The sequence below is a fragment of the Salminus brasiliensis genome, chromosome 17, assembly GCF_030463535.1.
Source record: "Salminus brasiliensis chromosome 17, fSalBra1.hap2, whole genome shotgun sequence".
Lineage (NCBI taxonomy): Eukaryota > Metazoa > Chordata > Actinopteri > Characiformes > Bryconidae > Salminus > Salminus brasiliensis.
In genome coordinates this window covers 20,197,497-20,218,709 of record NC_132894.1, presented here as the reverse complement: position 1 = coordinate 20,218,709, position 21,213 = coordinate 20,197,497, and positions in this window count along the sequence as shown.

Genomic DNA, 21,213 nt, shown 5'->3' with positions numbered 1-21,213 from the left:
TCGATCTTGGGGTCCTGTGAACCTGTATAACAAGAAAGAGAGTCAATACATGTATAGAAACTGAATGATCACTTACCTGTTACACAGCTGCATACGAAACAGTCAGCCTCCTACTGTTGCAGATCATCAGAACATCAGCCAGCCAATGTTCCAGATAGAGATACAGACAACCACTTACATTTGCAGAAGGCAAGTCCCTTGTTGTGTGCATCCACCTTCAAAGTGAGCCAGTCGTGAGGTCCTGTGAACCTGTATGACAAGAAACAGAGTCAATACATGTATAAAAACAGAATGATCACTTACTTGTTACACAGCTGCATACGAACAATCACCCTCATACAGTTGCAGATTGACAGAAAGTCAGCCAACCAGCCATAGTTGTAAATTAAGATGAAGATGTAAAGAACCTTGTTAATCCACCTTCATAGAGGGAGTTGATCTTGGGGTCCTGTGAACCTGTATGACAAGAAAGAGAGTCAATACATGTATAGAAACTGAATGATCACTTACCTGTTACACAGGTTCTGTACACTCCTTCAGAGAAGGAGTCGATCTTTGGGTCCTGCGAACCTGTATGACAAGAAAGAGAGTGAATACATGTATAGAAATTGAATGATCACTTACCTGTTACACAACTGTATGCGAACAGTCAGCCAAATACAGTTGCAGATGGATGGAAAGCATGCCAGCCAGCCATAGTTGTCAACTTAGATGCAGATGTACAGAACCTTGTTAATCCACCTTCAGAGAGGTAGTCGATCTTGGGGTCCTGCGAACCTGTATGACAAGAAAGAGAGTCAATAAATGTATAGAAACTGAATGATCACTTACCTGTTACACAGCTGCATACGAACAGTCAGCCTCCTACTGTTGCAGATCATCAGAACATCAGCCAGCCAATGTTCCAGATGGAGATGCAGGCAACCACATAGATTTGCAGAAGGCAAGTCCCTTGTTGTGTGCATCCAGCTTCAAAGTGAGCCAGTCGTGAGGTCCTGTGAACCTGTATGAAAAGAAAGAGAGTCAATACATGTATAAAAACTGAATGATCACTTACCTATTACACAGTTGCATACGAACAGTCACCCTCATACAGTTGCAGATCGACAGAAAGTCAGCCAGCCAGCCATAGTTGTCAACTGAGATGCAGATGTAACGAAACTTGTTAATCCACCTTCAGAAAGGGAGTCGATACTGGGGTCCGGCAAACCTGTATGACAGGAAAGAGAGTCAATTCATGTATAGAAACTGAAAAATCACTTACCTGTTACACAGCTGTATGCGATCAGTCAGCCTAATACAGTTGCAGATGGACGGAAAGCCAGCCAGTCAGCCATAGTTGTAAAATGAGATGCAGATCAACAGAACCTTGTTAATCCACCTTCAGAGAGGGAGTCGATCTTGGGGTCCTGCGAACCTGTATAACAACAAAGAGTGTCAGTACATGTACAGAAACTGAATGATCACTTACCTGTTTCACAGCTGCATACGAACAGTCACCCTCATACAGCTGAAGATCAACAGAAAGTCTGCCAGCCAGCGATGGTTGTCAACTGAGATGCAGATGTATAGAACCTTGTTAATCCACCTTCAGAGAGGGAGTCGATCTTGGCGTCCTGTGAACCTGTATGACAAGAAAGAGAGTCAATACATGTACAGAAACTGAATGATCACTTACCTGTTACACAGCTGCATACGAACAGTCACCCTCATACAGTTGCAGATCGACAGAAAGTCAATCAGCCATCCATAGTTGTAAACGAAGATGCAGATGTACAGAACCTTGTTAATCCACCTTCAGAAAGGGAGTCGATCTTGGGGTCCTGCGAACCTGTATGACAAGAAAGAGTGTCAATACATGTATAGAAACTGCATGTTCACTTACCTGTTACACAGCTGCATACGAACAGTCAGCCTCCTACTCTTGCAGATCATCAGAACATCAGCCAGCCAATGTTCCAGATGGAGATACAGACAACCACATACATTTGCAGAAGGCAAGTCCCTTGTTGTGTGCATCCAGCTTCAAAGTGAGCCAGTCGTGAGGTCCTGTGAACCTGTATGACAAGAAAGAGTGTCAATACATGTATAGAAACTGAATGATCACTTACCTGTTACACAGCTGCATACGAAGAGTCAGCCTCCTACTGTTGCAGATCATCAGAACATCAGCCAGCCAATGTTCCAGATGGAGATGCAGGCAACCACATAGATTTGCAGAAGGCAAGTCCCTTGTTGTGTGCATCCAGCTTCAAAGTGAGCCAGTCGTGAGGTCCTGTGAACCTGTATGACAAGAAAGAGAGTCAATACATGTATAAAAACTGAATGATCACTTACCTATTACACAGTTGCATACGAACAGTCACCCTCATACAGTTGCAGATCGACAGAAAGTCAGCCAGCCAGCCATAGTTGTCAACTGAGATGCAGATGTAACGAAACTTGTTAATCCACCTTCAGAAAGGGAGTCGATACTGGGGTCCGGCAAACCTGTATGACAGGAAAGAGAGTCAATTCATGTATAGAAACTGAAAAATCACTTACCTGTTACACAGCTGTATGCGATCAGTCAGCCTAATACAGTTGCAGATGGACGGAAAGCCAGCCAGTCAGCCATAGTTGTAAAATGAGATGCAGATCAACAGAACCTTGTTAATCCACCTTCAGAGAGGGAGTCGATCTTGGGGTCCTGCGAACCTGTATAACAACAAAGAGTGTCAGTACATGTACAGAAACTGAATGATCACTTACCTGTTTCACAGCTGCATACGAACAGTCACCCTCATACAGCTGAAGATCAACAGAAAGTCTGCCAGCCAGCGATGGTTGTCAACTGAGATGCAGATGTATAGAACCTTGTTAATCCACCTTCAGAGAGGGAGTCGATCTTGGCGTCCTGTGAACCTGTATGACAAGAAAGAGAGTCAATACATGTACAGAAACTGAATGATCACTTACCTGTTACACAGCTGCATACGAACAGTCACCCTCATACAGTTGCAGATCGACAGAAAGTCAATCAGCCATCCATAGTTGTAAACGAAGATGCAGATGTACAGAACCTTGTTAATCCACCTTCAGAAAGGGAGTCGATCTTGGGGTCCTGCGAACCTGTATGACAAGAAAGAGTGTCAATACATGTATAGAAACTGCATGTTCACTTACCTGTTACACAGCTGCATACGAACAGTCAGCCTCCTACTCTTGCAGATCATCAGAACATCAGCCAGCCAATGTTCCAGATGGAGATACAGACAACCACATACATTTGCAGAAGGCAAGTCCCTTGTTGTGTGCATCCAGCTTCAAAGTGAGCCAGTCGTGAGGTCCTGTGAACCTGTATGACAAGAAAGAGTGTCAATACATGTATAGAAACTGAATGATCACTTACCTGTTACACAGCTGCATACGAAGAGTCAGCCTCCTACTGTTGCAGATCATCAGAACATCAGCCAGCCAATGTTCCAGATGGAGATACAGACAACCACATACATTTGCAGAAGGCAAGTCCCTTGTTGTGTGCATCCAGCTTCAAAGTGAGCCAGTCGTGAGGTCCTGTGAACCTGTATGACAAGATAGAGAGTCAATACATGTATAAAAACAGAATGATCACTTACCTGTTACACAGCTGCATACGAACAATCACCCTCATACAGTTGCAAATTGACAGAAAGTCAGCCAACCAGCCATAGTTGTAAATGAAGATGAAGATGTAAAGAACCTTGTTAATCCACCTTCATAGAGGGAGTTGATCTTGGGGTCCTGCGAACCTGTATGACAAGAAAGAGAGTCAATACATGTATAGAAACTGAATGATCACTTACCTGTTACACAGGTCCTGTACACTCCTTCAGAGAAGGAGTCGATCTTTGGGTCCTGCGAACCTGTATGACAAGAAAGAGAGGGAATACATGTATAGAAACTGAATGATCACTTACCTGTTACACAACTGTATGCGAACAGTCAGCCAAATACAGTTGCAGATGGATGGAAAGCATGCCAGCCAGCCATAGTTGTCAACTGAGATGCAGATGTACAGAACCTTGTTAATCCACCTTCAGAGAGGTAGTCGATCTTGGGGTCCTGCGAACCAGTATGACAAGAAAGAGAGTCAATAAATGTATAGAAACTGAATGATCACTTACCTGTTACACAGCTGCATACGAACAGTCAGCCTCCTACTGTTGCAGATCATCAGAACATCAGCCAGCCAATGTTCCAGATGGGGATGCAGGCAACCACATAGATTTGCAGAAGGCAAGTCCCTTGTTGTGTGCATCCAGCTTCAAAGTGAGCCAGTCGTGAGGTCCTGTGAACCTGGATGACAAGAAAGAGAGTCAATACATGTATAAAAACTGAATGATCACTTACCTATTACACAGCTGCATACGAACAGTCACCCTCATACAGTTGCAGATCGACAGAAAGTCAGCCAGCCAGCCATAGTTGTCAACTGAGACGCAGATGTAAAGAACCTTGTTAATCCACCTTCAGAGTGGTAGTCGATCTTGGGGTCCTGCGAACCTATATGACAAGAAAGAGAGTGAATACATGTATAGAAACTGAATGATCACTTACCTGTTACACAGCTGCATACGAACAGTCACCCTCATACAGTTGAAGATCAACAGAAAGTCTGTCAGCCAGCGATAGTTGTCAACTGAGATGCAGATGTACAGAACCTTGTTAATCCACCTTCAGAGAGGGAGTCGATCTTGGCGTCCGGTGAACCTGTATGACAAGAAAGAGAGTCAATACATGTATAGAAACTGAATGATCACTTACCTGTTACACAGCTGTATGCGATCAGTCAGCCTAATACAGTTGCAGATGGACGGAAAGCCAGCCAGTCAGCCATAGTTGTAAAATGAGATGCAGATCTACAGAACCTTGTTAATCCACCTTCAGAGAGGGAGTCGATCTTGGGGTCCTGTGAACCTGTTTAACAAGAAAGAGAGTCAAAACATGTATAGAAACTGAATGATCACTTACCTGTTACACAGATGCATAAGAACAGTCACCCTCATACAGTTGCAGATCGACAGAAAGTCAGCCAACCGGCCATAGTTGTCAGCTGAGATGCAGATGTAACAAACCTTGTTAATCCACTTTCAGAAAGGGAGTCGATCTTGGGGTCCTGCGAACCTGTATGACAAGAAAGAGTCAATACATGTATAGAAACTGAATGATCACTTACCTGTTACACAGCTGCATACGAACAGTCACCCTCATACAGATGCAGATCGACAGAAAGTCAATCAGCCATCCATAGTTGTAAACGAAGATGCAGATGTACAGAACCTTGTTAATCCACCTTCAGAGAGGGAGTCGATCTTGGCGTCCTGTGAACCTGTATGACAAGAAAGAGAGTCAATACATGTATAGAAACTGAATGATCACTTACCTGTTACACAGCTGCATACGAACAGTCAGCCTCCTACTGTTGCAGATCATCAGAACATCAGCCAGCCAATGTTCCAGATGGAGATGCAGACAACCACATAGATTTGCAGAAGGCAACTCCCTTGTTGTGTGCATCCAGTTTCAAAGTGAGCCAGTCGTGAGGTTCTGTGAACCTGGATGACAAGAAAGAGAGTCAATACATGTATAAAAACAGAATGATCACTTACCTGTTACACAGCTGTATGCGATCAGTCAGCCTAATACAGTTGCAGATGGACGGAAAGCCAGACAGTCAGCCATAGTTGTAAAATGAGATGCAGATCTACAGAACCATGTTAATCCACCTTCAGAGAGGGAGTCGATCTTGGGATCCTGCGAACCTGTATAACAAGAAAGAGTGTCAATACATGTACAGAAACTGAATGATCACTTACCTGTTACACAGATGCATAAGAACAGTCACCCTCATACAGTTGCAGATCGAAAGAAAGTCAGCCAGCCAGCCATAGTTGTAAACTGAGATGCAGATGTACAGAACCTTGACAATCCACCTTCAGAGAGGGAGTCGATGTTGGGGTTCTGTGAACCTGTATGACAAGAAAGAGAGTCAAAACATGTATAGAAACTGAATGATCACTTAACTGTTACACAGCTGCATACGAACAGTCACCCTCATACAGTTGCAGATCACGAGAAAGTCAATCAGCCATCCATAGTTGTAAACGAAGATGCAGATGTACAGAACCTCCTTAATCCACCTTCAGAGAGGGAGTCGATCTTGGGGTCCTGTGAAACTGTATGACAAGAAAGAGAGTCAATACATGTATAGAAACTGGATGATTACTTACCTGTTAAAAAGCTGCATACGAACAGATACCCTCCTACTGTTGCAGATCATCAGAACATCAGCCAGCCAATGTTCCAGATGGAGATGCAGACAACCACATACATCTGCAGAAGGCAAGTCCCTGGATGTGTGCATCCAGCTTCAAACTGAGCCAGTCGTGAGGTCCTGCGAACCTGTATGACAAGAAAGAGTCAATACATGTATAGAAACTGAATGATCACTTACCTGTTACACAGATGCATACGAAAAGTCACCCTCATGCAGTTGCAGATCGACAGAAAGTCAGCCAGCCAGCCATAGTTGTAAACTGAGATGCAGATTTACAGAACCTTGTTAATCCACCTTCAGAGAGGGAGCCGATCTTGGGGTCCTGACAACCTGTATGACAAGAAAGAAAGTCAATACATGTATAGAAACTGAATGATCACTTACCTGTTATACAGAAGCATACTAAAAGTCACCCTCATACAGTTGCAGATCGACAAAAAGTAAGCCAGCCAGCCATAGTTGTAAACCGAGATGCAGATGTACAGAACCTTGTTAATCCACCTTCAGAGAGGGAGTCAATATTTGGGTCCTGCGAACCTGCATGACAAGAAAGAGAGTCAATACATGTATAGAAACTGAATCATCACTTACCTGTTACACAGATGCATAATAACAGTCACCTTCATACAGATGCAGATCGACAAAATGTCAGCCAGCCAGCCATAGTTGTAAACTGAGATGCAGATGTACAGAACCTTGTTAATCCACCTTCAGAGAGGGAGTCGATCTTTGGGTCCTGCGAACCAGTATGACAAGAAAGAGAGTCAATACATGTATAAAAACAGAATGATCACTTACCTGTTACACAGCTGCATACGAACAATCACCCTCATACAGTTGCAGATTGACAGAAAGTCAGCCAACCAGCCATAGTTGTAAATGAAGATGAAGATGTAAAGAACCTTGTTAATCCACCTTCATAGAGGGAGTTGATCTTGGGGTCCTGCGAACCTGTATGACAAGAAAGAGAGTCAATACATGTATAGAAACTGAATGATCACTTACCTGTTACACAGCTGTATGCGATCAGTCAGCCTAATACAGTTGCAGATGGACGGAAAGCCAGCCAGTCAGCCATAGTTGTAAAATGAGATGCAGATCTACAGAACCTTGTTAATCCACCTTCAGAGAGGGAGTCGATCTTGGGGTCCTGTGAACCTGTATGACAAGAAAGAGTGTCAATACATGTACAGAAACTGAATGATCACTTACCTGTTACACAGCTGCATACGAACAGTCACCCTCATACAGTTGCAGATCGACAGAAAGTCAGCCAGCCAGCCATAGTTGTAAACTGAGATGCAGATGTACAGAACCTTGAAAATCCACCTTCAGAGATGGAGTCGATCTTGGGGTCCTGTGAAACTGTATGACAAGAAAGAGAGTCAATACATGTATAGAAACTGGATGATTACTTACCTGTTAAAAAGCTGCATACGAACAGATACCCTCCTACTGTTGCAGATCATCAGAACATCAGCCAGCCAATGTTCCAGATGGAGATGCAGACAACCACATACATCTGCAGAAGGCAAGTCCCTGGATGTGTGCATCCAGCTTCAAAGTGAGCCAGTCGTGAGGTCCTGCGAAACTGTATGACAAGAAAGAGTCAATACATGTATAAAAACTGAATGATCACTTACCTATTACACAGCTGCATACGAACAGTCACCCTCATACAGTTGCAGATCGACAGAAAGTCAGCCAGCCAGCCATAGTTGTCAACTGAGACGCAGATGTAACGAAACTTGTTAATCCACCTTCAGAGAGGGAGTCGATCTTGGGGTCCTGCGAACCTGTATAACAAGAAAGAGTGTCAATACATGTACAGAAACTGAATGATCACTTACCTGTTACACAGATGCATAAGAACAGTCACCCTAATACAGTTGCAGATCGACAGAAAGTCAATCAGCCATCCATAGTTGTAAACGAAGATGCAGATTTACAGAACCTTGTAAATCCACCTTCAGAGTGGTAGTCGATCTTGGGGTCCTGCAAACCTATATGACAAGAAAGGGAGTCAATACATGTATAGAAACTGAATGATCACTTACCTGTTACACAGCTGCATACGAACAGTCACCCTCATACAGTTGCAGATCGACAGAAAGTCAGCCAGCCAGCCATAGTTGTAAACTGAGATGCAGATGTACAGAACCTTGATAATCCAACTTCAGAGAGGGAGTCGATCTTGGGGTCCTGTGAACCTGTATGACAAGAAAGAGAGTCAATACATGTATAGAAACTGAATGATCACTTACCTTCTAAAAAGCTGCATACGAACAGTTAGCCTCCTACAGTTGCAGATCATGAGAACATCAGCCAGCCAATGTTCCAGATGGAGATGTAGACAACCACATACATCTGCAGAAGGCAAGTCCCTGGTTGTGTGCATCCAGCTTCAAAGTGAGCCAGTCGTGAGGTCCTGCGAACCTGTATGACAAGAAAGAGAGTCAATACATGTATAGAAACTGAATGATCACTTACCTGTTACACAGCTGCATACGAAAAGTCACCCTCATGCAGTTGCAGATCGACAAAAAGTCAGCCAACCACCCATAGTTGTGAACTGAGATGTAGATGTACAGAAACTTGTTAATCCACCTTCAGAGAGGAAGTCGATCTTGGGGTCCTGCGAACCTGTATGACAAGAAAGAGTGTCAATACATGTATAGAAACTGAATGATCACTTACCTGTTACACAGGTTCTGTACACTCCTTCAGAGAAGGAGTCGATCTTGGGGTCCTGCGAACATGTATGACAAGAAAGAGAGTCAATACATGTATAGAAACTGAATGATCACTTACCTGTTACACAGATGCATACGAACAGTCAGCCTCCTACTGTTGCAGATCTTTAGAACATTAGCCAGCCAATGTTCCAGATGGAGATGCAGACAACCACATACATTTGCAGAAGGCAAGTCTCTTGTTGTGTGCATCCAGCTTTAAAGTGAGCCAGTCGTGAGGTCCTGTGAACCTGTATGACAAGAAAGAGAGTCAATACATGTATAGAAACAGAATGATCACTTACCTGTTACATAGATGCATAAGAACAGTCACCCTCATACAGTTGCAGATCGACAGAAAGTCAGCCAGCCAGCCATAGTTGTAAACTGAGATGCAGATGTACAGAACCTTGATAATCCACCTTCAGAGAGGGAGTCGATCTTGGGGTTCTGTGAACCTGTATTACAAGAAAGAGAGTCAAAACATGTATAGAAACTGAATGATCACTTACCTGTTACATAGATGCATAAGAACAGTCACCCTCATACAGTTGCAGATCGACAGAAAGTCAGCCAACCACCCATAGTTGTTAACTGAGATGCAGATGTACAGAAACTTGTTAATCCACCTTCAGAGAGGGAGTCGATCTTGGGGTCCTGCGAACCTGTATGACAAGAAAGAGTGTCAATACATGTATAGAAACTGAATGATCACTTACCTGTTACACAGCTGCATACGAACAGTCAGCCTCCTACTGTTGCAGATCATCAGAACATCAGCCAGCCAATGTTCCAGATGGAGATACAGACAACCACATACATTTGCAGAAGGCAAGTCCCTTGTTGTGTGCATCCAGCGTCAAAGTGAGCCAGTCCTGAGGTCCTGTGAACCTGTATGACAAGAAAGAGAGTCAATACATGTATAAAAACAGAATGATCACTTACCTGTTACACAGCTGCATATGAACAATCACCCTCATACAGTTGCAGATTGATAGAAACTCAGCCAACCAGCCATAGTTGTAAATGAGAATGTAAAGAACCTTGTTAATCCACCTTCATAGAAGGAGTTGATCTTGGGGTCCTGCGAACCTGTATGACAAGAAAGAGAGTCAATACATGTATAGAAACTGAATGATCACTTACCTGTTACACAGGTTCTGTACACTCCTTCAGAGAAGGAGTCGATCTTTGGGTCCTGCGAACTTGTATGACAAGAAAGAGAGTGAATACATGTATAGAAACTGAATGATCAATTACCTGTTACACAGCTGCATACGAAAAGTCGCCCTCATGCAGTTGCAGATCGACAGAAAGTCAGCCAACCACCCATAGTCGTGAACTGAGATGCAGATGTACAGAAACTTGTTAATCCACCTTCAGAGAGGAAGTCGATCTTGGGGTCCTGCGAACCTGTATGACAAGAAAGAGTGTCAATACATGTATAGAAACTGAATGATCACTTACCTGTTACACAGCTGCATACGAACAATCATCCTCATACAGTTGTAGATTGACAGAAAGTCAGCCAACCAGCCATAGTTGTAAATGAAGATTAAGATGTAAAGAACCTTGTTAATCCACCTTCAGAGAGGGAGTTGATCTTGGGGTCCTGCGAACCTGTATGACAAGAAAGAGAGTCAATACATGTATAGAAACCGAATGATCACTTACCTGTTACACAGGTTCTGTACACTCCTTCAGAGAAGGAGTCGATCTTGGGGTCCTGCGAACATGTATGACAAGAAAGAGAGTCAATACATGTATAGAAACTGAATGATCACTTACCTGTTACACAGATGCATACGAACAGTCAGCCTCCTACTGTTGCAGATCTTTAGAACATTAGCCAGCCAATGTTCCAGATGGAGATGCAGACAACCACATACATTTGCAGAAGGCAAGTCTCTTGTTGTGTGCATCCAGCTTTAAAGTGAGCCAGTCGTGAGGTCCTGTGAACCTGTATGACAAGAAAGAGAGTCAATACATGTATAGAAACTGAATGATCACTTACCTGTTACACAGCTGCATACGAACTGTCAGCCTAATACAGTTGCAGATGGACGGAAAGCCAGCCAGCCAGCCATAGTTGTCAACTGAGATGCAGATGTACAGAACCTTGTAAATCCACCTTCAGAGAGGTAGTCGATCTTGGGGTCCTGCGAACCTGTATGACAAGAAAGAGAGTCAATACATGTATAGAAACGGAATGATCACTTACCTGTTACACAGCTGCATACGAACAGTCAGCCTCCTACTGTTGCAGATCATCAGACCATCAGCCAGCCAATGTTCCAGATGGAGATGCAGGCAACCACATAGATTTGCAGAAGGCAAGTCCCTTGTTGTGTGCATCCAGCTTCAAAGTGAGCCAGTCGTGAGGTCCTGTGAACCTGGATGACAAGAGAGAGAGTCAATACATGTATAAAAACTGAATGATCACTTACCTGTTACACAGCTGCATACGAACAGTCACCCTCATACAGTTGCAGATTGACAGAAAGTCAGCCAGTCAGCCATAGTTGTCAACTGAGATGCAGATGTAACGAAACTTGTTAATCCACCTTCAGAGAGGGAGTCGATATTGGGGTCCGGCAAACCTGTATGACAGGAAAGAGAGTCAATTCATGTATAGAAACTGAAAGATCACTTACCTGTTACACAGATGCATAAGAACAGTCACCCTCATAAAGTTGCAGATCGACAGAAAGTCAATCAGCCATCCATAGTTGTAAAAGAAGATGCAGATGTACAGAACCTTCTCAATCCACCTTCAGAGAGGGAGATGATCTTGGGGTCCTGTGAACCTGTATGACAAGAAAGAGAGTCAATACATGTATAGAAACTGAATGATCACTTACCTGTTACACAGCTGCATACGAACAGTCACCCTCATACAGTTGCAGATCGACAGAAAGTCAGCCAACCAGCCATAGTTGTAAATGAAGATGAAGATGTAAAGAACCTAGTTAATCCACCTTCAGAGAGGGAGTTTATCTTGGGGTCCTGCGACACTGTATGACAAGAAAGAGAGTCAATACATGTATAGAAACTGAATGATCACTTACCTGTTACACAGCTGTATACGAACAGTCACCCTCGTACAGTTGCAGATCGACAGAAAGTCAATCAGCCATCCATAGTTGTAAATGAAGATGCAGATGTACAGAACCTTGTTAATCCACCTTCAGAGAGGGAGTCGATCTTGGGGTCCTGCGAACCTGTATGACAAGAAAGAGAGTCAATACATGTATAGAAACTGAATGATCACTTACCTGTTACACAGCTGCATATGAACAGTCAGCGTCCTACTGTTGCAGATCATCAGAACATCAGCCAGCCAATGTTCCAGATGGAGATGCAGACAACCACATACATTTGCAGAAGGCAAGTCCCTTGTTGTGTGCATCCAGTTTCAAAGTGAGCCAGTCGTGAGATCCTGTGAACCTGTATGGCAAGAAAGAGAGTCAATACATGTATAAAAACAGAATGATCACTTACCTGTTACACAGCTGCATACGAACAGTCACCCTCATACAGTTGCAGATCGACAGAAAGTCAGCCAACCAGCCATAGTTGTAAATGAAGATGAAGATGTAAAGAACCTAGTTAATCCACCGTTAGAGAGGGAGTTGGTCTTAGGGTCCTGTGAACCTGTATGACAAGAAAGAGAGTCAATACATGTATAGAAACTGAATGATCACTTACCTGTTACACAGCTGCATACGAACAGTCAGCCTCCTACTGTTGCACATCAGAACATCAGCCAGCCAATGTTCCAGATGGAGATGCAGACAACCACATACATTTGCAGAAGGCAAGTCCCTTGTTGTGTGCATCCAGCTTCAAAGTGAGCCAGTCGTGAGGTCCTGTGAACCTGTATGACAAGAAAGAGAGTCAATACATGTATAGAAACTGAATGATCACTTACCTGTTACACAGGTTCTGTACACTCCTTCAGAGAAGGAGTCGATCTTGGGGTCCTGCGAACCTGTATGACAAGAAAGAGAGTCAAAACATGTATAGAAACTGAATGATCACTTACCTGTTACACAGGTTCTGTACACTCCTTCAGAGAAGCAGTCGATCTTGGGGTCCTGCGAACCTGTATGACAAGAAAGAGAGTCAAAACATGTATAGAAACTGGATGATTACTTACCTGTTAAAAAGCTGCATACGAACAGATACCCTCCTACTGTTGCAGATCATCAGAACATCAGCCAGCCAATGTTCCAGATGGAGATGCAGACAACCACATACATCTGCAGAAGGCAAGTCCCTGGATGTGTGCATCCAGCTTCAAAGTGAGCCAGTCGTGAGGTCCTGCGAAACTGTATGACAAGAAAGAGTCAATACATGTATAAAAACTGAATGATCACTTACCTATTACACAGCTGCATACGAACAGTCACCCTCATACAGTTGCAGATCGACAGAAAGTCAGCCAGCCAGCCATAGTTGTCAACTGAGACGCAGATGTAACGAAACTTGTTAATCCACCTTCAGAGAGGGAGTCGATCTTGGGGTCCTGCGAACCTGTATAACAAGAAAGAGTGTCAATACATGTACAGAAACTGAATGATCACTTACCTGTTACACAGATGCATAAGAACAGTCACCCTAATACAGTTGCAGATCGACAGAAAGTCAATCAGCCATCCATAGTTGTAAACGAAGATGCAGATTTACAGAACCTTGTTAATCCACCTTCAGAGTGGTAGTCGATCTTGGGGTCCTGCGAACCTATATGACAAGAAAGGGAGTCAATACATGTATAGAAACTGAATGATCACTTACCTGTTACACAGCTGCATACGAACAGTCACCCTCATACAGTTGCAGATCGACAGAAAGTCAGCCAGCCAGCCATAGTTGTAAACTGAGATGCAGATGTACAGAACCTTGATAATCCAACTTCAGAGAGGGAGTCGATCTTGGGGTCCTGTGAACCTGTATGACAAGAAAGAGAGTCAATACATGTATAGAAACTGAATGATCACTTACCTTCTAAAAAGCTGCATACGAACAGTTAGCCTCCTACAGTTGCAGATCATGAGAACATCAGCCAGCCAATGTTCCAGATGGAGATGTAGACAACCACATACATCTGCAGAAGGCAAGTCCCTGGTTGTGTGCATCCAGCTTCAAAGTGAGCCAGTCGTGAGGTCCTGCGAACCTGTATGACAAGAAAGAGAGTCAATACATGTATAGAAACTGAATGATCACTTACCTGTTACACAGCTGCATACGAAAAGTCACCCTCATGCAGTTGCAGATCGACAAAAAGTCAGCCAACCACCCATAGTTGTGAACTGAGATGTAGATGTACAGAAACTTGTTAATCCACCTTCAGAGAGGAAGTCGATCTTGGGGTCCTGCGAACCTGTATGACAAGAAAGAGTGTCAATACATGTATAGAAACTGAATGATCACTTACCTGTTACACAGCTGCAAACGAACAATCACCCTCATACAGTTGCAGATTGACAGAAAGTCAGCCAACCAGCCATAGTTGTAAATGAAGATGAAGATGTAAAGAACCTTGTTAATCCACCTTCAGAGAGGGAGTTGATCTTGGGGTCCTGCGAACCTGTATGACAAGAAAGAGAGTCAATACATGTATAGAAACCGAATGATCACTTACCTGTTACACAGGTTCTGTACACTCCTTCAGAGAAGGAGTCGATCTTGGGGTCCTGCGAACCTGTATGACAAGAAAGAGTGTCAATACATGTATAGAAACTGAATGATCACTTACCTGTTACACAGCTGCATACGAACAGTCAGCTTCCTACTGTTGCAGATCATTAGAACATCAGCCAGCCAATGTTCCAGATGGAGATACAGACAACCACATACATTTGCAGAAGGCAAGTCCCTTGTTGTGTGCATCCAGCTTCAAAGTGAGCCAGTCGTGAGGTCCTGTGAACCTGTATGACAAGAAAGAGAGTCAATACATGTATAAAAACAGAATGATCACTTACCTGTTACAAAGCTGCATACGAACAATCACCCTCATACAGTTGCAGATTGATAGAAACTCAGCCAACCAGCCATAGTTGTAAATGAGAATGTAAAGAACCTTGTTAATCCACCTTCATAGAAGGAGTTGATCTTGGGGTCCTGCGAACCTGTATGACAAGAAAGAGAGTCAATACATGTATAGAAACTGAATGATCAATTACCTGTTACACAGCTGCATACGAACAATCACCCTCATACAGTTGTAGATTGACAGAAAGTCAGCCAACCAGCCATAGTTGTAAATGAAGATTAAGATGTAAAGAACCTTGTTAATCCACCTTCAGAGAGGGAGTTGATCTTGGGGTCCTGCGAACCTGTATGACAAGAAAGAGAGTCAATACATGTATAGAAACCGAATGATCACTTACCTGTTACACAGGTTCTGTACACTCCTTCAGAGAAGGAGTCGATCTTGGGGTCCTGCGAACATGTATGACAAGAAAGAGAGTCAATACATGTATAGAAACTGAATGATCACTTACCTGTTACACAGATGCATACGAACAGTCAGCCTCCTACTGTTGCAGATCTTTAGAACATCAGCCAGCCAATGTTCCAGATGGAGATGCAGACAACCACATACATTTGCAGAAGGCAAGTCCCTTGTTGTGTGCATCCAGTTTCAAAGTGAGCCAGTCGTGAGATCCTGTGAACCTGTATGGCAAGAAAGAGAGTCAATACATGTATAAAAACAGAATGATCACTTACCTGTTACACAGCTGCATACGAACAGTCACCCTCATACAGTTGCAGATCGACAGAAAGTCAGCCAACCAGCCATAGTTGTAAATGAAGATGAAGATGTAAAGAACCTAGTTAATCCACCGTTAGAGAGGGAGTTGGTCTTAGGGTCCTGTGAACCTGTATGACAAGAAAGAGAGTCAATACATGTATAGAAACTGAATGATCACTTACCTGTTACACAGCTGCATACGAACAGTCAGCCTCCTACTGTTGCACATCATCAGAACATCAGCCAGCCAATGTTCCAGATGGAGATGCAGACAACCACATACATTTGCAGAAGGCAAGTCCCTTGTTGTGTGCATCCAGCTTCAAAGTGAGCCAGTCGTGAGGTCCTGTGAACCTGTATGACAAGAAAGAGAGTCAATACATGTATAGAAACTGAATGATCACTTACCTGTTACACAGGTTCTGTACACTCCTTCAGAGAAGGAGTCGATCTTGGGGTCCTGCGAACCTGTATGACAAGAAAGAGAGTCAAAACATGTATAGAAACTGAATGATCACTTACCTGTTACACAGGTTCTGTACAATCCTTCAGAGAAGCAGTCGATCTTGGGGTCCTGCGAACCTGTATGACAAGAAAGAGAGTCAAAACATGTATAGAAACTGAATGATCACTTACCTGTTACACAGGTTCTGTACACTCCTTCAGAGAAGGAGTCGATCTCGGCGTCCTGTGAACCTGTATGACAAGAGAGTCAATACATGTATAGAAACTGAATGATCACTTACCTGTTACACAGGTTCTGTACACTCCTTCAGAGAAGGAGTCGATCTTGGGGTCCTGCGAACCTGTATGACAAGAAAGAGAGTCAAAACATGTATAGAAACTGAATGATCACTTACCTGTTACACAGCTGCATACGAACAGTCAGCCTCCTACTGTTGCACATCATCAGAACATCAGCCAGCCAATGTTCCAGATGGAGATGCAGACAACCACATACATTTGCAGAAGGCAAGTCCCTTGTTGTGTGCATCCAGCTTCAAATTGAGCCAGTCGTGAGGTCCTGTGAACCTGGATGACAAGAAAGAGAATCAATACATGTATAAAAACAGAATGATAACTTACCTGTTACACAGCTGCATACGAACAGTCACCCTCATACATTTGCAGATCGACAGAAAGTCAGCCAGCCAGCCATAGTTGTCAACTGAGATGCAGGTGTAACGAAACTTGTTAATCCACCTTCAGAGAGGTAGTCGATATTGGGGTCCGGCAAACCTGTATGACAGGAAAGATAGTGAATTCATGTATAGAATCTGAAAGATCACTTACCTATTACACAGCTGCATACGAACAGTCACCCTCATACAGTTATAGATCGACAGAAAGTCAGACAACCAGCCATAGTTGTAAATGAAGATGAAGATGTAAAGAACCTTGTAAATCCACCTTCAGAGAGGGAGTTAATCTTGGGGTCCTGCGAACCCTCATGACAAGAAAGAGAGTCAAAACATGTATAGAAACTGAATGATCACTTACCTGTTACACAGCTGCATACGAACAGTCAGCCTCCTACTGTTGCACATCATCAGAACATCAGCCAGCCAATGTTCCAGATGGAGATGCAGACAACCACATACATTTGCAGAAGGCAAGTCCCTTGTTGTGTGCATCCAGCTTCAAAGTGAGCCAGTCGTGAGGTCCTGTGAACCTGTATGACAAGAAAGAGAGTCAATACATGTATAAAAACAGAATGATCACTTACCTGTTACACAGCTGCATACGAGCAGTCACCCTCATACAGTTGAAGATCAACAGAAAGTCTGCCAGCCAGCGATAGTTGTCAACTGAGATGCAGATGTACAGAACCTTGTTAATACACCTTCAGAGAGGGAGTCGATCTCGGCGTCCTGTGAACCTGTATGACAAGAAAGAGAGTCAATACATGTATAGAAACTGAATGATCACTTACCTGTTACACAGGTTCTGTACACTCCTTCAGAGAAGGAGTCGATCTTGGGGTCCTGCGAAGCTGTATGACAAGAAAGAGAGTCAATACATCTATAGAAATTGAATGATCACTTACCTGTTACACAGCTGCATACGAACAGTCACCCTCATACAGTTGCAGATTGACAGAAAGTCAGCCAACCAGCCACAGTTGTCAACTGAGATGCAGATGTACAGAACCTTGTTAATACACCTTCAGAGAGGGAGTCGATCTTGGCGTCCTGTGAACCTGTATGACAAGAAAGAGAGTCAATACATGTATAGAAACTGAATGATCACTTACCTGTTACACAGCTGCATACGAAAAGTCAGCCTAATACAGTTGCAGATGGACGGAAAGCCAGACAGCCAGCCATAGTTGTCAACTGAGATGCAGATGTACAGAACCTTGTTAATCCACCTTCAGAAAGGGAGTCGATCTTGGGGTCCTGTGAACCTGTATGACAAGAAAGAGTCAATACATGTATAGAAACTGAATGATCACTTACCTGTTACACAGCTGTATACTAACAGTCACCCTCGTACAGTTGCAGATCGACAGAAAGTCAATCAGCTATCCATAGTTGTAAACGAAGTTGCAGATATACAGAACCTTGTTAATCCACCTTCAGAGAGGGAGTCGATCTTGGGGTCCTGCGAACCTGTATGACAAGAAAGAGAGTCAATACATCTATAGAAATTGAATGATCACTTACCTGTAACACAGCTGCATACGAACAGTCACCCTCATACAGTTGCAGATTGACAGAAAGTCAGCCAACCAGCCACAGTTGTCAACTGAGATGCAGATGTACAGAACCTTGTTAATCCACCTTCAGAAAGGGAGTCGATCTTGGGGTCCGGCAAACCTGTATGACAGGAAAGAGAGTGAATTCATGTATAGAATCTGAAAGATTACTTACCTGTTACACAGCTGTATGCAATCAGTCAGCCTAATACAGTTGCAGATGGCCGGAAAGCCAGCCAGTCAGCCATAGTTGTAAAATAAGATGCAGATGTACAGAATCTTGTTAATCCACCTTCAGAGAGGGAGTCGATCTTGGGGTCCTGCGAACCTGTATGACAAGAAAGAGAGTCAATACATGTATAGAAACTGAATGACCACTTAGCTGTTACAAAGGTTCTGTACACTCCTTCAGAGAAGGAGTCGATCTTGGGGTCCTGCAAACCTTTATGACAAGAAAGAGAGTCCATACATTTATAGAAACTGAATGATCACTTACTTGTTACACAGCTGCATTCGAAAAGTCACCCTCATACAGTTGCAGATCGACAGAAAGTCAGCCAACCAGCCATAGTTGTCAACTGAGATGCAGATGTACAGAACCTTGTTAATCCACCTTCAGAAAGGGAGTCGATCTTGGGGTCCTGTGAACCTGTATGACAAGAAAGAGTCAATACATGTATAGAAACTGAATGATCACTTACCTGTTACACAGCTGTATACTAACAGTCACCCTCGTACAGTTGCAGATCGACAGAAAGTCAATCAGCTATCCATAGTTGTAAAAAAAGTTGCAGATATACAGAACCTTGTTAATCCACCTTCAGAGAGGGAGTCGATCTTGGGGTCCTGCGAACCTGTATGACAAGAAAGAGAGTCAATACATGTATAGAAACTGAATGATCACTTACCTGTTACACAGCTGCATACGAACAGTCAGCCTCCTACTGTTGCAGATCATCAGAACATCAGCCAGCCAATGTTCCAGATGGAGATGCAGACAACCACATACATTTGCAGAAGGCAAGTCCCTTGTTGTGTGCATCCAGCTTCAAAGTGAGCCAGTCGTGAGGTCCTGTGAACCTGTATGACAAGAAAGAGAGTCAATATATGTATAAAAACAGAATGATCACTTACCTGTTACACAGCTGCATACGAACAGTCACCCTCATACAGTTGCATATCGACAGAAAGTCAGCCAACCAGCCATAGTTGTAAATGAAGATGAAGATGTAAAGAACCTAGTTAATCCACCTTCAGAGAGGGAGTTTATCTTGGGGTCCTGCGAAACTGTATGACAAAAAAGAGAGTCAATACATGTATAAAAACTGAATAATCACTTACCTGTTACACAGGTTCTGTACACTCCTTCAGAGAAGGAGTCGATCTTGGGGTCCTGCGAAACTGTATGACAAGAAAGAGAGTCAATACATGTATAGAAACTGAATGATCACTTACCTGTTACACAGCTGCATACGAACAGTCAGGCTCCTACTGTTGCAGATCATCAGAACATCAGCCAGCCAATGTTCCAGATGGAGATGCAGACAATCACATACATTTGCAGAAGGCAAGTCTCTTGTTGTGTGCATCCAGCTTTAAAGTGAGCCAGTCGTGAGGTCCTGTGAACCTTTATGACAAGAAAGAGAGTCAATACATGTATAGAAACTGAATGATCACTTACCTGTTACACAGCTGCATACGAACTGTCAGCCTAATACAGTTGCAGATGGACGGAAAGCCAGCCAGCCAGCCATAGTTGTCAACTGAGATGCAGATGTACAGAACCTTGTAAATCCACCTTCAGAGAGGTAGTCGATCTTGGGGTCCTGCGAACCTGTATGACAAGAAAGAGAGTCAATACATGTATAGAAACGGAATGATCACTTACCTGTTACACAGATGCATAAGAACAGTCACCCTCATACAGTTGCAGATCGACAGAAAGTCAATCAGCCATCCATAGTTGTAAAAGAAGATGCAGATGTACAGAACCTTCTCAATCCACCTTCAGAGAGGGAGTTGATCTTGGGGTCCTGTGAACCTGTATGACAAGAAAGAGAGTCAATACATGTATAGAAACTGAATGATCACTTACCTGTTACACAGCTGCATACGAACAGTCACCCTCATACAGTTGCAGATCGACAGAAAGTCAGCCAACCAGCCATAGTTGTAAATGAAGATGAAGATGTAAAGAACCTAGTTAATCCACCTTCAGAGAGGGAGTTTATCTTGGGGTCCTGCGACACTGTATGACAAGAAAGAGTCAATACATGTATAGAAACTGAATAATCACTTACCTGTTACACAGCTGTATACGAACAGTCACCCTCGTACAGTTGCAGATCGACAGAAAGTCAATCAGCCATCCATAGTTGTAAACGAAGATGCAGATATACAGAACCTTGTTAATCCACCTTCAGAGAGGGAGTCGATCTTGGGGTCCTGCGAACCTGTATGACAAGAAAGAGAGTCAATACATGTATAGAAACTGAATGATCACTTACCTGTTACACAGCTGCATACGAACAGTCAGCGTCCTACTGTTGCAGATCATCAGAATATCAGCCAGCCAATGTTCCAGATGGAGATGCAGACAACCACATACATTTGCAGAAGGCAAGTCCCTTGTTGTGTGCATCCAGTTTCAAAGTGAGCCAGTCGTGAGATCCTGTGAACCTGTATGGCAAGAAAGAGAGTCAATACATGTATAAAAACAGAATGATCA